The following is a 13,685-nucleotide window of genomic DNA, read 5'->3' on the forward strand; positions in this document are numbered from 1 at the left end:
AACCCCCGATTGATTAGTATTAGTAGCGTTAGTTAATCACTATTTAAGACAGTGATCATTAACGTAGATTTCTCTGATACAAGATCAGTTAACGTTGATTTGGCACAAAGACCACAGTGTCTTTAAAAAGACATTGAGAACCTACTGAACCTACCCGACCTTGTCGTTCGAGGAGTTTGGATTTTTCGTGCAAATAAGGATATACTGCTTTTTGAGGCTGTTATTTCTAGAGGATGTTTGGCAAAAGGACACATGAGGTTTTTGATAGTTAGGAGCTCTAGTGAGGCTGGTAGCGCCACCTATTGCTCTGTCACTATTGTCTCTGCGCTCTGAGAGGAATGGATAGTTTTTTAAAGATGGATATGTTTGATTTGCGAGTTCTAGGTGACTGGTAGCGCCACCTATTACTCTTCATCGTCTCCGCAACTTTACCTGTTGCCCCGGAGAGTATTAGATGGGAGATATTTGGGGTTTGTTAAGAGTTGGGAGCTATAGGAAGGCTGGTAGCGCCACCTATTATTGCTCAGGCACCATCGTCTCCGCCCACTTACCCGAAACTCTGATCAAAGTTTAATGTATTTTAGGGGAGTTTTTTGAGATCTAAGAGCTATAGGAAGGCTGGTAGCGCCACCTATTGCTCAAACACCATCATCTCCGCCCACTTACCCGCAGCTCTGATTGTATTTTATAAGGTTTGGGAGCTATAGGAAGGCTGGTAGCGCCACCTATTATTGCTCAGGCACCATTGTCTCTGCCCACTTACCCGACTCTGATCAAAGTCTAATGTATTTTTAGAGCTATATTTGGGCTGGTAGCGCCACCTATTGCTAATGAACCATCATTTCCGCGCACTTACCCAAAAAGCTCTGATTGTATTTCATAAAGTTTTAGTAATTTAGGGGAGTTAGGAGGTAGTGCCATCTATTGCTCAGGAATGGTTCCCTCTGCCTCTCGTCAAGTATCAAGTTAAACAGTCAAAATATTCATGCATGACTTTTATAATTAGTGACTCATGGATGACACCAAAGATACAAAACTTGATAGAAAACTTTTACTGGTAATCCCGAATTTTCAAACCAATCGACTAAATGTCAGTAAATCATTAGAAAATATAAACTTGTCATAAAATGAGAAGCTGAATTGAAAGAGATCTTGAAATGACTCTTTTAAGATTGAGATTTCACTAACAAAGATTGAGATTTCAGTGAGAAAATATTTGAAATATTGCAAAGACTTTTGCAGTTGATATTCTATTAACAAAGATTCACTGACTCAATTGATATATCAATATCAAAATACTGATAGAAGTGACACAGAAATTAGCAACAAACATTCAGAATTTCATATCTGAAGTTTCTCTCGAAGTTCATTATCAGCTTTGAAATGATACAGTGATTTTCCATCAAAAGGAAAAACACAATTTAAAGTTTTTCCATCAAAACAAATGATTTTATGCCGTTCTGTCAAAAGGAAAGATACAATTTAAGTCTTTCCATCAAAAATAAAAACATACTTAAGTTTTTTTCCGTCAAAAGGAAAAGCGCTATCTCAAGTTCTTCCGAGTTTCACAGGAAATTGCCAACAACCAGTATTCAAACAGGTTTCTTTTCAAATCTCATTATTGTCTGGTTTTAAGAATTTTCAAACTTAAATCAGCACCAAACAAACATTCATAGAAATTGCTTATAAAATTCAGATAAAAACAGATGACATCAAGATGTCAATATCATCTTGAGAAAGATTAATTAATCTTCATTTTTGAAATATTACTACATGTAATTTACTATGTCTGGTTACAACAGTTATAATGATTATGCAAATGAGAGTGGAGAGAGTACCACAAATGAATCGGGACTTTCATCTAATACGAGCACGCTGAAAATAGAAACATGTGTTAAATTGAATGAGGCAAACCATTATGTATAAGACATGAATAAGTCTGCGGTGGTCATTGAAATATGACCGGTTAAAACTGACGTTTAGAAATAAAGATTGGTGAAATATTGAATTGTAAATTTGTACTCGGAGAAGTCCCAAGACGACACCCTCACCACTCATTATTTCTCACTCAAAACCGGTGTCAGTAATTAATCTCTACACAACCTCAAATTAAAACTATACATCAAAATTACTAATTTTTGGAATAGTGCCACTGAAAGTATTTAAGGACTTCAGTCTAATACGAGTACAAACAAACAAACAAATGAACAGAATATGATGAAAATCTGAACACAGTAAAATTGAATAAAAGCAAACCATTTATGCAAAACAAAGTTACTACATAAATGAGTTCACAAGTGGTCATTAAATCAGACCTGATTGAAAATGATAAATTATTGGAATTGTACTCGGAGAAGTCCTGCATTTATTTCCAAAACGGCACTTCAGTTTCTAGTTCCTAATATTCTCATAGACACCGGTATCATTGATAAACTTATATTAGGCTAAATTTATATTAGGCTAAATTTGAAGTAAAGTTTCAAAGCGTCAAAGCTTTTACTCGCAATCACTTTTATTTTCAGTAATTTCTATTTTTGATTGTTTGGTGCAAATTTATCAATCGGAATATTTGAAATGACACCAGACGTTTTGGATAAAACCTGAAGGTTGCGCAATTGATTTTGAATCATACTACAGTGATTTTCCATCAAAAGGAAAAAACACAATTAAAATTTTTTCCATCAAAAAAATGATTTTATTCCATTCTGTCAAAAGGATGGGTACAATTTAAGTCTTTCCATCAACAATAAAAACATACTTAAGTTTTTTCCGTCAAAAGGAAAAACGTTATCTTAAGTTCTTCAGAGTTTCACAGGAAATTGCAAACAACCAGTTTTCAAGCAGGTTTCTTTACAAATATTTTTCAAAGTTCAGATATCAATTACAAAAAAACTGAATGAAGATTCTATATTTGCATTTGAATCACATGAACAAAGTGAGGAACTTCAATTGATTTAATTCAACTTTTAAACTTCACTTCTAAAAGTATTTTAATAAAATCGATATTAAAATATATCGAGATTTCATAAGATGATATTTGAAATATTGACATAAATGTGGCACAAAACATTGACTAGAAATCAAGAACTTTTAAAACTAAATGTCAGTAAGACATCTTGAAATGACTCTTTTTTAAATTGAGATTCCACTAAGAAAACATTAGAAATGATTGCAAATCTTAGTGCAATTGAGATTTCACTACCAAATATTAAGATTCCAGTAAGAAAATATATCTAATGATCGCAATTCCTTTGGAGATTGCAAATTTAAGCAAAAGAACTTAACACCCTTATATTGACATTTTGCAGAGACGTTTTTTAAAGGAAATATGATATAGGAACTTTGATAACATGATTAAAACAGAGCTTGCGGAGATGATCCTAATATACCTCAAGGGACAAGCGTGTTCACCACTGAACCAATAGAACTTAAGTCTAATTGGTCAGTGGTTAAACAACGCTTGATTTTCTTTAAAATACAAAATATCATGAGCTAATCCTGTACAGAACTAGCAACGATGATACACTTTTCACAGAGCTGACAGAGACTATTTGAACTTTGTTAGCAGGATATGGCCACGTTTTTGTTATAAACTATGACTACTTAAGGTTGTCCAACATTGAAAAGTAGAATCTCTTATATTGACGTGTTTTAAAGGAACTATGATATCGAAACATTGATAACATGATTAAACCAGAGCTTGCGGAGATGATCTTACTATACATCAATAAGTCAAGGGACAAGACAAGCGTGTTCACCACTGGACCAATAGAATATAAGTCTAATTGGTCAGTGGTTAAACAGCGCGAGATTTTATGAAACAAAATATCAACAGCTATATTTATCCTATATTGAGCAGTAAACATCAATAATACACCTTAAACATTACTTAACAGAGATAATCTTATTTTAAGTAAGGCCACGAGACGAGCGTGTTCACCACTTGACAAATAGAACTTAAGTCTAATTGACCAGTGGTTAAACAGCGCGAGATTTTATTAAACAAAATATCAACAGCTATGTTTTTCCTATATTGAGCAGTAAACATCAATAATACACCTTAAACATTACTTAACAGAGATGATCTTATTTAAAGTAAGGCCACGAGACGAGCGTGTTCACCACTGGACAAATAGAACTTTAGTCTAATTGACCAGTGGTTAAACAGCGCGAGATTTTTCTAAAGATACAAAATATCATGAGCTAATCCTGTATAGAACTAGCAACGATGATACACTTGTATCAGAGCTGACAGAGACGATATTTATATGAACTTTGTTAGCGGGATTTATCGGGGCATTAGACTAGTGATTATACTCATTGATATAAGTTTTTGTAACAAACTATGACAACTTTTCCAACATAGGAAAATAGATATCTCCTATAATGAATCAGTTATTTATTCTATTGTAGAGCTTTACAAAGACGATCTTTACTGGGAATTTGATATAAGAATAAAAAATGGGGCCACGGAGACAATGATTAGTTAGTACTAGTCCGAGTGAACTAGCGTCCACTGGGACTAGTGACTAGATAGCTTATAATAGTAATAGTTATATAAGTACGACTGCTGATATTTCAACTAATATACAGTAAAACACAACTTACAGCGCCATCTATTTTCAGACGAGGTAAGCGTGCTAACTAGTAAAACGGCTAAAATATACACTTAATAACAGTAATATATCGACTAACATTTAATTATCCTTATATAAAATAGATACTAAATCTAAAACACAACTTATTTACAAAATTGTATTTACATTAAATAAAACTAAAGCTAATGATTATTAACTGTATTAAATAACTGATTGACTGAGATATAATAATAAAATAGTAATTACGTATTTACATTAATTACATATTTATATTAATTACATATTTACATTAATTACATATGAATATAACATATATTTACACATTTATTTATATTGAGTAAAGATGAGATATTCTAAGACGCTATATTGAGTGAAAAATGAAATTCCAACACAGAGCTAACAGAGACCAAGGTTTGAGGGTATTTTGTTAGCAAGATTTTGGCCGAAGGTTTTTGTTATGAAGCTAATCTACTAACAAGAGAAAAGTCATTCTAAGATCTTATCCCAAGTTATCTTAAGTTATCTTATCCTAAGTAACTATTCTAAACTAGTGCGGTGCAGACACAGAACATCGTTTAACGATTTTGTGTCATTTGGATATTTTTTTTTTTCAGTTAGAGATATTAAGCGTTAAAAATCTTAAGTTTTGAGATGAGCTTTTAAAAAGCTTTTCAACACCTCCTTTATGTGTATTTCTACACGTTTTTGGTTTTGTGGACTCTCAGCACTCCACTCTCTCTCTTTCTTACCCCCCAAAATATAGAATGATAAATCAAACTTAGCTTTTTTGTATTGCGAAGTCACAGTTCCTCTTGGATCCACTTCGCATCTGCTGGATTCTGCTGGCTTGGAATGATTGGTTCTCATCTGTTCGTCCGATCGGCTGCGTCTTGAAATATTCAGCTGAAAGTAAATGATATTTTTGAGGCGTACAATCTTTTCGAACATCTTATAAATTTACATGTAAAAGTTAAATCCGTCCTTGTCGTATACAATTGCAATAATTGTATTATTTGATCAGTGATTGTCAATAAACCCCCAATTGATTAGTATTAGTAGCGTTAGTTAATCACTATTTAAGACAGTGATCATTAACGTAGATTTCTCTGATACAAGATCAGTTAACGTTGATTTGGTACAAAGACCACAGTGTCTTTAAAAAGACGGATCTGAGAACCTACTGAACCTACCCGACCTCGTCGTTCGAGGAGTTTGGATTTTTCGTGCAAATAAGGATATACAGCTTTTTGAGGCTGTTATTTCTAGAGGATGTTTGGCAAAAGGACATTTGATAGTTAGGAGCTCTAGCGAGGCTGGTAGCGCCACCTATTGCTCTGTCACTATTGTCTCTGCGCTCTGAGAGGAATGGATAGTTTTTTAAAGATGGATATGTTTGATTTGCGAGTTCTAGGTGACTGGTAGCGCCACCTATTACTCTTCATCGTCTCCACAACTTTACCTGTTGCCCCGGAGAGTATTAGATGGGAGATATTTGGGGTTTGTTAAGAGTTGGGAGCTGTAGGAAGGCTGGTAGCGCCACCTATTATTGCTCAGGCACCATCCTCTTTGCAACTTACCAGAAGCTCTGATTTACATGATTGAATTCACATGATTAAGTGATTTCAAGGGAATTTTTTAGAGTTGGGAGCTATAGGAAGGCTGGTAGCGCCACCTATTATTGCTCAGGCACTATCGTCTCTGCCCACTTACCCGAAACTCTGATCAAAGTTTAGTGTATTTTTAGGGGAGTTTTTTTAGATCTAAGAGCTATAGGAAGGCTGGTAGCGCCACCTATTGCTCAAACACCATCATCTCCGCCCACTTACTCGCAGCTCTGATTGTATTTTATAAGGTTTAGGAGCTATAGGAAGGCTGGTAGCGCCACCTATTATTGCTCAGGCACCAATGTCTCTGCCCACTTACCCGACTCTGATCAAAGATTAATGTATTTTTAGAGCTATATTTGGGCTGGTAGCGCCACCTATTGCTAATAAACCATCATCTCCGCGCACTTACCCAAAAAGCTCTGATTGTATTTCATAAAGTTTTAGTAATTTAGGGGAGTTAGGGGGTAGTGCCACCTATTGCTCAGGAATGGTTCCTTTTGCCTCTCATCAAGTATCAAGTTAAACAGTCAAAATATTCATGCATGACTTTTATAACTAGTGACTAATGGATCACACCAAAGCCTTCGATGTGACACAAAACTTGATAGAAAACTTTTACTGGAAATCCAGAATTTTCAACTTGTCATAAAATGAGAAGCTGAATTGAAAGAGATCTTGAAATGACTCTTTTAAGATTGAGATTTCATTAACAAAGATTGAGATTTCAGTGAGAAAATATTTGAAATATTGCAAATAGTTTCTGCAATTGATAATTCTAGTAACAAAGATTCACTGACTCAATTGATATATCAATATCAAAATACTGATAGAAGTGACACAGAAATTAGCAACAAACATTTAGAATTTCATATCTGAAGTTTCTCTCAAAGTTCATTATCAGCTTTGAAATGATACAGTGATTTTCCATCAAAAGGAAAAACACAATTTAAAGTTTTTCCATCAAAAAATGATTTTATGCCGTTCAGTCAAAAGGAAAGATACAATTTAAGTCTTTCCATCAAAAATAAAAACATACTTAAGTTTTTCTCCGTCAAAAGGAAAAACGTTATCTCAAGTCCTTCCGAGTTTCACAGGAAATTGCAAACAACCAGTATTCAAACAGGTTTCTTTTCAAATCTCATTATTGTCTGGTTTTAAGAATTTTCAAACTTAAAGCAGCACCAAACAAACATTCATAGAAATTGCTTATAAAATTCAAATATAAACAGATGACATCTAGATGTCAATATCATCTTGAGAAAAATTAATTAATCTTCATTTTTGAAAAATTACTACATGTCATTTACTATTGCTGATTACAACAGTTATAATGATTATGCGAATGAGAGTGGAGAGAGTGCCACAAATGAATCAGGACTTTCATCTAATACGAGCACGCTGAAAATAGAAACATGTGTTAAATTGAATGAGGCAAACCATTATGTATAAGACATGAATGAGTTCGCAGTGGTCATTGAAATATGACCGGTTAAAACTGACGTTTAGAAATAAAGATTGGTGAAATATTGAATTGCAAATTTGTACTCGGAGAAGTCCCAAGACGACACCTCACCACTCATTATTTCTCGCTCTAAACCGGTGTCAGTAATTAAACTCTACACAACCTCAAATTAAAACTATACATCAAAATTACTAATTTTTGGAATAGTGCCACTGATTGTATTTAAGGACTTCAGTCTAATACGAGTACAAACAAACAAACAAATGAACAGAATATGATGAAAATCTGAACACAGGAAAATTGAATAAAAGCAAACCATTTATGCAAAACAAAGTTACTACATAAATGAGTTCACAAGTGGTCATTAAATCAGACCTGATTGAAAATGATAAATTATTGGAATTGTACTCGGAGAAGTCCTGCATTTATTTCCAAAACGGCACTTCAGTTTCTAGTTCCTAATCTTTATAGACACCGGTATCATTGATAAACTTATATTAGGCTAAATTTATATTAGACTAAATTGAAGTAAAGTTTCAAAGCGTCAAAGCTTTTACTCGCAATCACTTTTATTTCTCGTAATTTCTATTTTTGATTGTTTAGTGCAAATTTATCAATCGGAATATTTGAAATGACACCAGACGTTTTGGATAAAACCTGAAGGTTGCGCAATTGATTTTGAATCATACTACAGTGATTTTCCATCAAAAGGAAAAAACACAATTTAAATCTTTTCCATCAAAAAAATGATTTTATTCCATTCTGTCAAAAGGATAGATACAATTTAAGTCTTTCCATCAAAAATAAAAACATACTTAAGTTTTTTTTCCATCAAAAGGAAAAATGTTATCTTAGGTTCTTCCGGGTTTCACAGGAAATTGTATGAACAAAGTGAGAAACTTCAATTGATTCAATTCAACTTTTAAACTTCACTTCTAAAAGCATTTTAATAAAATCGATATCAAAATTTTGAGATTTCAGTAAGATGATATTTGATTAATTGCAAATTGAGATTTCAGTAACAAAGATGAAACGATCTTTTTTTTTCAGAAAATTTCAATGAAATATTGACATAAATGTGACACAAAACATTGACTAGAAATCAAGTACTTTTAAAACTAAATGTCAGTAAGACATCTTGAAATGACTCTTTTTGAAATTGAGATTCCACTAAGAAAACAATAGAAATGATTGCAAATCTTAGTGCAACTGAGATTTCACTACCAAATATTAAGATTCCAGTAAGAAAACATATCTAATGATCGCAATTCCTTTGGAGATTGCAATTTTAAGTAAAAGGTCTTAACTCCCTAATATTGACATTTTTTCAGAGACGTTTTTAAAGGAAATATTATATAGGAACTTTGATAACATGATTAAAACAGAGCTTGCGGAGATGATCCTAATATACCTCAAGGGACAAGCGTGCTAACCACTGAACCAATAGAACTTAAGTCTAATTGACCAGTGGTTAAACAGCGCGAGATTTTATCAAAAATACAAAATATCATGAGCTAATGCTGTTAAGAACTAGCAACGATGATACACTTTTCACAGAGCTGACAGAGACTATTTGAACTTTGTTAGCAGGATATGGCCAGGTTTTTGTTATAAACTATGACAACTTAAGGTTGTCCAACATTGAAAAGTAGAATCTCTTATATTGACGTGTTTTAAAGGAACTATGATATCGAAACATTGATAACATGATTAAACCAGAGCTTGCGGAGATGATCTTACTATACATCAATAAGTCAAGGGACAAGATAAGCGTGTTCACCACTGGACCTATAGAATATAAGTCTAATTGGTCAGTGGTTAAACAGCGGGAGATTTTATTAAACAAAATATCAACAGCTATATTTATCCTATATTGAGCAGTAAGCATCAATAATACACCTTAAACATTACTTAACAGAGATAATCTTATTTTAAGTAAGGCCACGAGACGAGCGTGTTCACCACTGGACAAATAGAACTTAAGTCTAATTGACCAGTGGTTAAACAGCGCGAGATTTTTCTAAAAATACAAAATATCATGAGCTAATCCTGTATAGAACTAGCAACGATGATACACCTGTATCAGAGCTGACAGAGACGATATTTACATGAACTTTGTTAGCGGGATTTATCGGGGCATTAGACTAGTGATTATACTCATTGATATAAGTTTTTGTAACAAACTATGACAACTTTTCCAACATAGGAAAATAGATATCTCCTATACTGAATCAGTTATTTATTCTATTGCAGAGCTTTACAAAGACGATCTTTACTGGGAATTTGATATAAGAATAAAAAATGGGGCCACGGAGACGATGATTAGTTAGTACTAGTCCGAGTGAACTAGCGTCCACTGGGACTAGTGACTAGATAGCTTATAATAGTAATAGTTATATAAGTACGACTGCTGATATTTTAAATAATATACAGTAAAACACAACTTACAGCGCCATCTATTTTCAGACGAGGTAAGCGTGCTAACTAGTAAAACGGCTAAAATATACGAGTATAATATATGAGTGAAAAATGAAATTCCAACACAGAGCTAACAGAGACCAAGGTTTGAGGGTATTTTGTTAGCAAGATTTTGGCCGAAGGTTTTTGTTATGAAGCTAATCTACTAGCAAGAGTTATCCCAAGTTATCTTATCCTAAGTTATCTTATCCTAAGTAACTATTCTAAACTAGTGCGGTGCAGACACAGAACATCGTTTAACGATTTTGTGTCATTTGTATATTTTTTTTTTCAGTTAGAGATATTAAGCGTTAAAAATCTTAAGTTTTGAGATGAGCTTTTAAAAAGCTTTTCAACACCTCCTTTATGCGTATTTCTACACGTTTTTGGTCTTGTGGACTCTCGGCACTCCACTCTCTCTCTCTTGCCCCCCAAATAGAGAAGGATAATTCAAACTTAGCTTTTTTGTATTGAGATCATCATTCACCGGTAGGTAGTTACAGTAGTTCATCATCTACTAGTTCAAGTAGCATTTCATTTTCTAGGATTCTAACTTTCTGCGACTGCAAATATAAGAAAATCATGATAAGTTTCTCGGAGTGAAAATGATTAACGTTAAAATATGAAGCACAGTGAAAAATATCGTTCAAACGCTACAAAGAAAAACATGGATTATTACTAAATGAAAACAGTAATATGAAAAATGGCAATTTATGAAGATGATTTTATGAAAAAATTTATTAAAATGTACTCTACAACTCAATGGGATGTTACTGCATGGGTAAAACAATTAACTAAATTTTGAAATCAAGCTTTCTCACCATAATATAGCGATTTGAAGCGGATGTCCCCATCTAAAATTCAGCCGGCGGCATGGCTTGGAATAGGATTTCATTTACCATTTCAGCATTCAGACCGCTCGGAGGTTTAGACAGGAGTGCGGCGATTCTGAGTGAATGGCGCGAAATGCTTTCAAACCTATTGACGCGTTACCGGATTAGATCGGGAGACTATTGAGGGACCGAGTTCGGCATTCCTGCAGTGGCCAATCACAGAGAGCATCGTCCTTGAATAGATTCACCGCGAGGTCGAGTTTGACTTCACCGCCGCCCGTTCCGCTGGAATAAACACCGGGTCACACACGAGATACCCTTTCATATTCATATTCTTAGCGTAACATTTCGATAGAAGGAATAAATCTTAGATATCTCAATTAGAGCTTTTTATAGCAGTTACATTTCGTGGATACGAATTCAAATTTCTCATCGTACGTGTCTCTCGGAGGAGTCCTAATTTAGTACCGGTATCATCGTTGTTACACTTACATTTATCGTATCTGTAATTCGAATTATCCCTTAAAACAGTATGATAAAACATAGGCTATATATCACCATCGGTTTTATGGTGACAAGATAAAACCCACTATTTACAAATTAAAAGAAATCTAAAATCGAGAATTTATTTATTGAAACAATCTAAAATATAAGAACACGACGTTTCGATCTCTAGAGATCCCTAGAGATCTAAAATTCTCGATTTTAGATTTCTTTTGATTTGTAAATAGTGGGTTTTTATCTTATCATCTGTTCACCACGTTTGAGTGTAGTTATCGTACATTTTGGTGACAATTTTTATACTCGAATCTTCAAACAAACGAATATCAATTTGATATGCGAAATGTGATTTCTTACACTGACAATCGTGTGAGCCCGTATCCTATAGCTTAAGATATAAAATTCGATTCAAATTTCGATGCCGCTGTTAAACTTCTTATATTTGCGGTGAAACGCTCCGAATCCGCCTGAAACGTTCATCAACTCCTCCTTACAATGTGAACCGTTGTCAAACTTTATTTCTCATTTTATTAAAAAGTCATCTCGAATCTCCTCAACACACGTAAATAGGACCATGACGTGGAAGTCCAGTAATAACACGAACAGTCAGTAATCAAACCCCCTGCTCCCGTCAGATGTGGCACCAAATCCAAACAAAATCTCAAAAACAAATAAATAACAGGGTCATTCCATATTCAAAGTCAAAGATGAATAAGAAATTATAAAACTAACTTTATCTATGATAAACCGCCTCATTTTCAAGTTGTGAAAATGAAAATGAACATTTGTATTTTTTTCAACTGCCACATCATCTTTTGACATCACGCAAACACAAAATCACTGTGGACAATCTGGTGTTCTGATGAATATATTTGTCGTGTTTTCGTTGATCAGTAAATAGCGAAAACTTACAAAAAATGGCGCGGCACCTGCGTGGCAATAGATACAACATTCGGGTATCAAAAACGGCCTCCAAAATAAGGCAATTTGTTTCTATAATTCCCTCGATACACTTGACTCGTAATGAATTCAACGTTTAAAGAAAAAAAATTATTTTCTAATAACATCCCTCCGTTATTATCTCAAGTCCATAAAATCCGTAATCCATGATAAAAACGGCCTTAGCCATCAATCATGGATATTTTAAGAAAAACATTATTTCTAATAAGATTCTCGCCGTTAATGTCTCAAGTCCATAAAATCCTTAATCCAACTTATGTAATAGAAATTGCCTTTAGCCATCAATTATGAACACGTAGACGGGACATTACGTGGTTTACGCACGTGCCACAAAGCACCGACCTGTTGTGGAAACTAAAGTTCGCATGTTACAATTCATGTTAACGTTTGAAAAGACACTACGCCGTTTTTTAGAGTCTCCACGACTACAGACATTCCGGAGAGTATCAACTATTCACGATTTATCATGAAACTCAACGTGGTAATTATATCTTAACTAATTACTGTTATCTGTTAAACTGTTGATATTTTGTCGAATCAAATTCACTGTCACTGGCTGTCCTTTCACTGTCACACTGCTGTCTAACGTTACTAGAACTGGCTGTCCTTTCATTGGCTCTGTCCCAGTGTCTACTGTCTCACTACTGGGCCCTGACAAATGTTGAATTTTCAGGTCATCGATGCAGGAGCGATGCCTGTTTTTATGTTAGTTTTGTTGATGACATTTTCATCCGCTGCGAAACTGAGTAAATTTTGCGGAGGTAATTGAAAGTAACCCAACACATAGTCCCATACCTTCCTCCAAAACCTAGTCTTATTACCTGACGATGTTTGGGTTTGACATTTACTATTTACAGTACAAATACCACTGGAGGGATTTCTTAACATTCAGACCTGTTTTCATAAATTTAACAACAATGTTCAGAAAGGTCTTTATGTTAACGTAAAACAGATACAGTGCTCAAACATTACATGTTCTCAATTTGTAATTTTTCTTTGTCCGGACTACAGTTTTTTAAGCTGACTTGAGGCAGATACCATTAGAGGTTTTGTCGCTTTTGTTTATCTGAATTTTGCCAGCAAAGTTTCCTCTTGTTCTGGTACGCGGACATTTTGGGAGCAAGAAATCGCTGTTGAAACGGTAGTTTTCATGTAGCAAGTTGTACAATAATAGTATTTGTAAAAATAATATATTTTTTTTATATTGGCACGGCTGCTTTTCACCGAGTCCTGGCAGTGGTTGTCTCCACAGTTATATCCGTCGCTC

Source organism: Tubulanus polymorphus, chromosome 6, assembly GCF_964204645.1.
Source record: "Tubulanus polymorphus chromosome 6, tnTubPoly1.2, whole genome shotgun sequence".
Taxonomy (NCBI): Eukaryota; Metazoa; Nemertea; class Palaeonemertea; order Tubulaniformes; family Tubulanidae; genus Tubulanus; species Tubulanus polymorphus.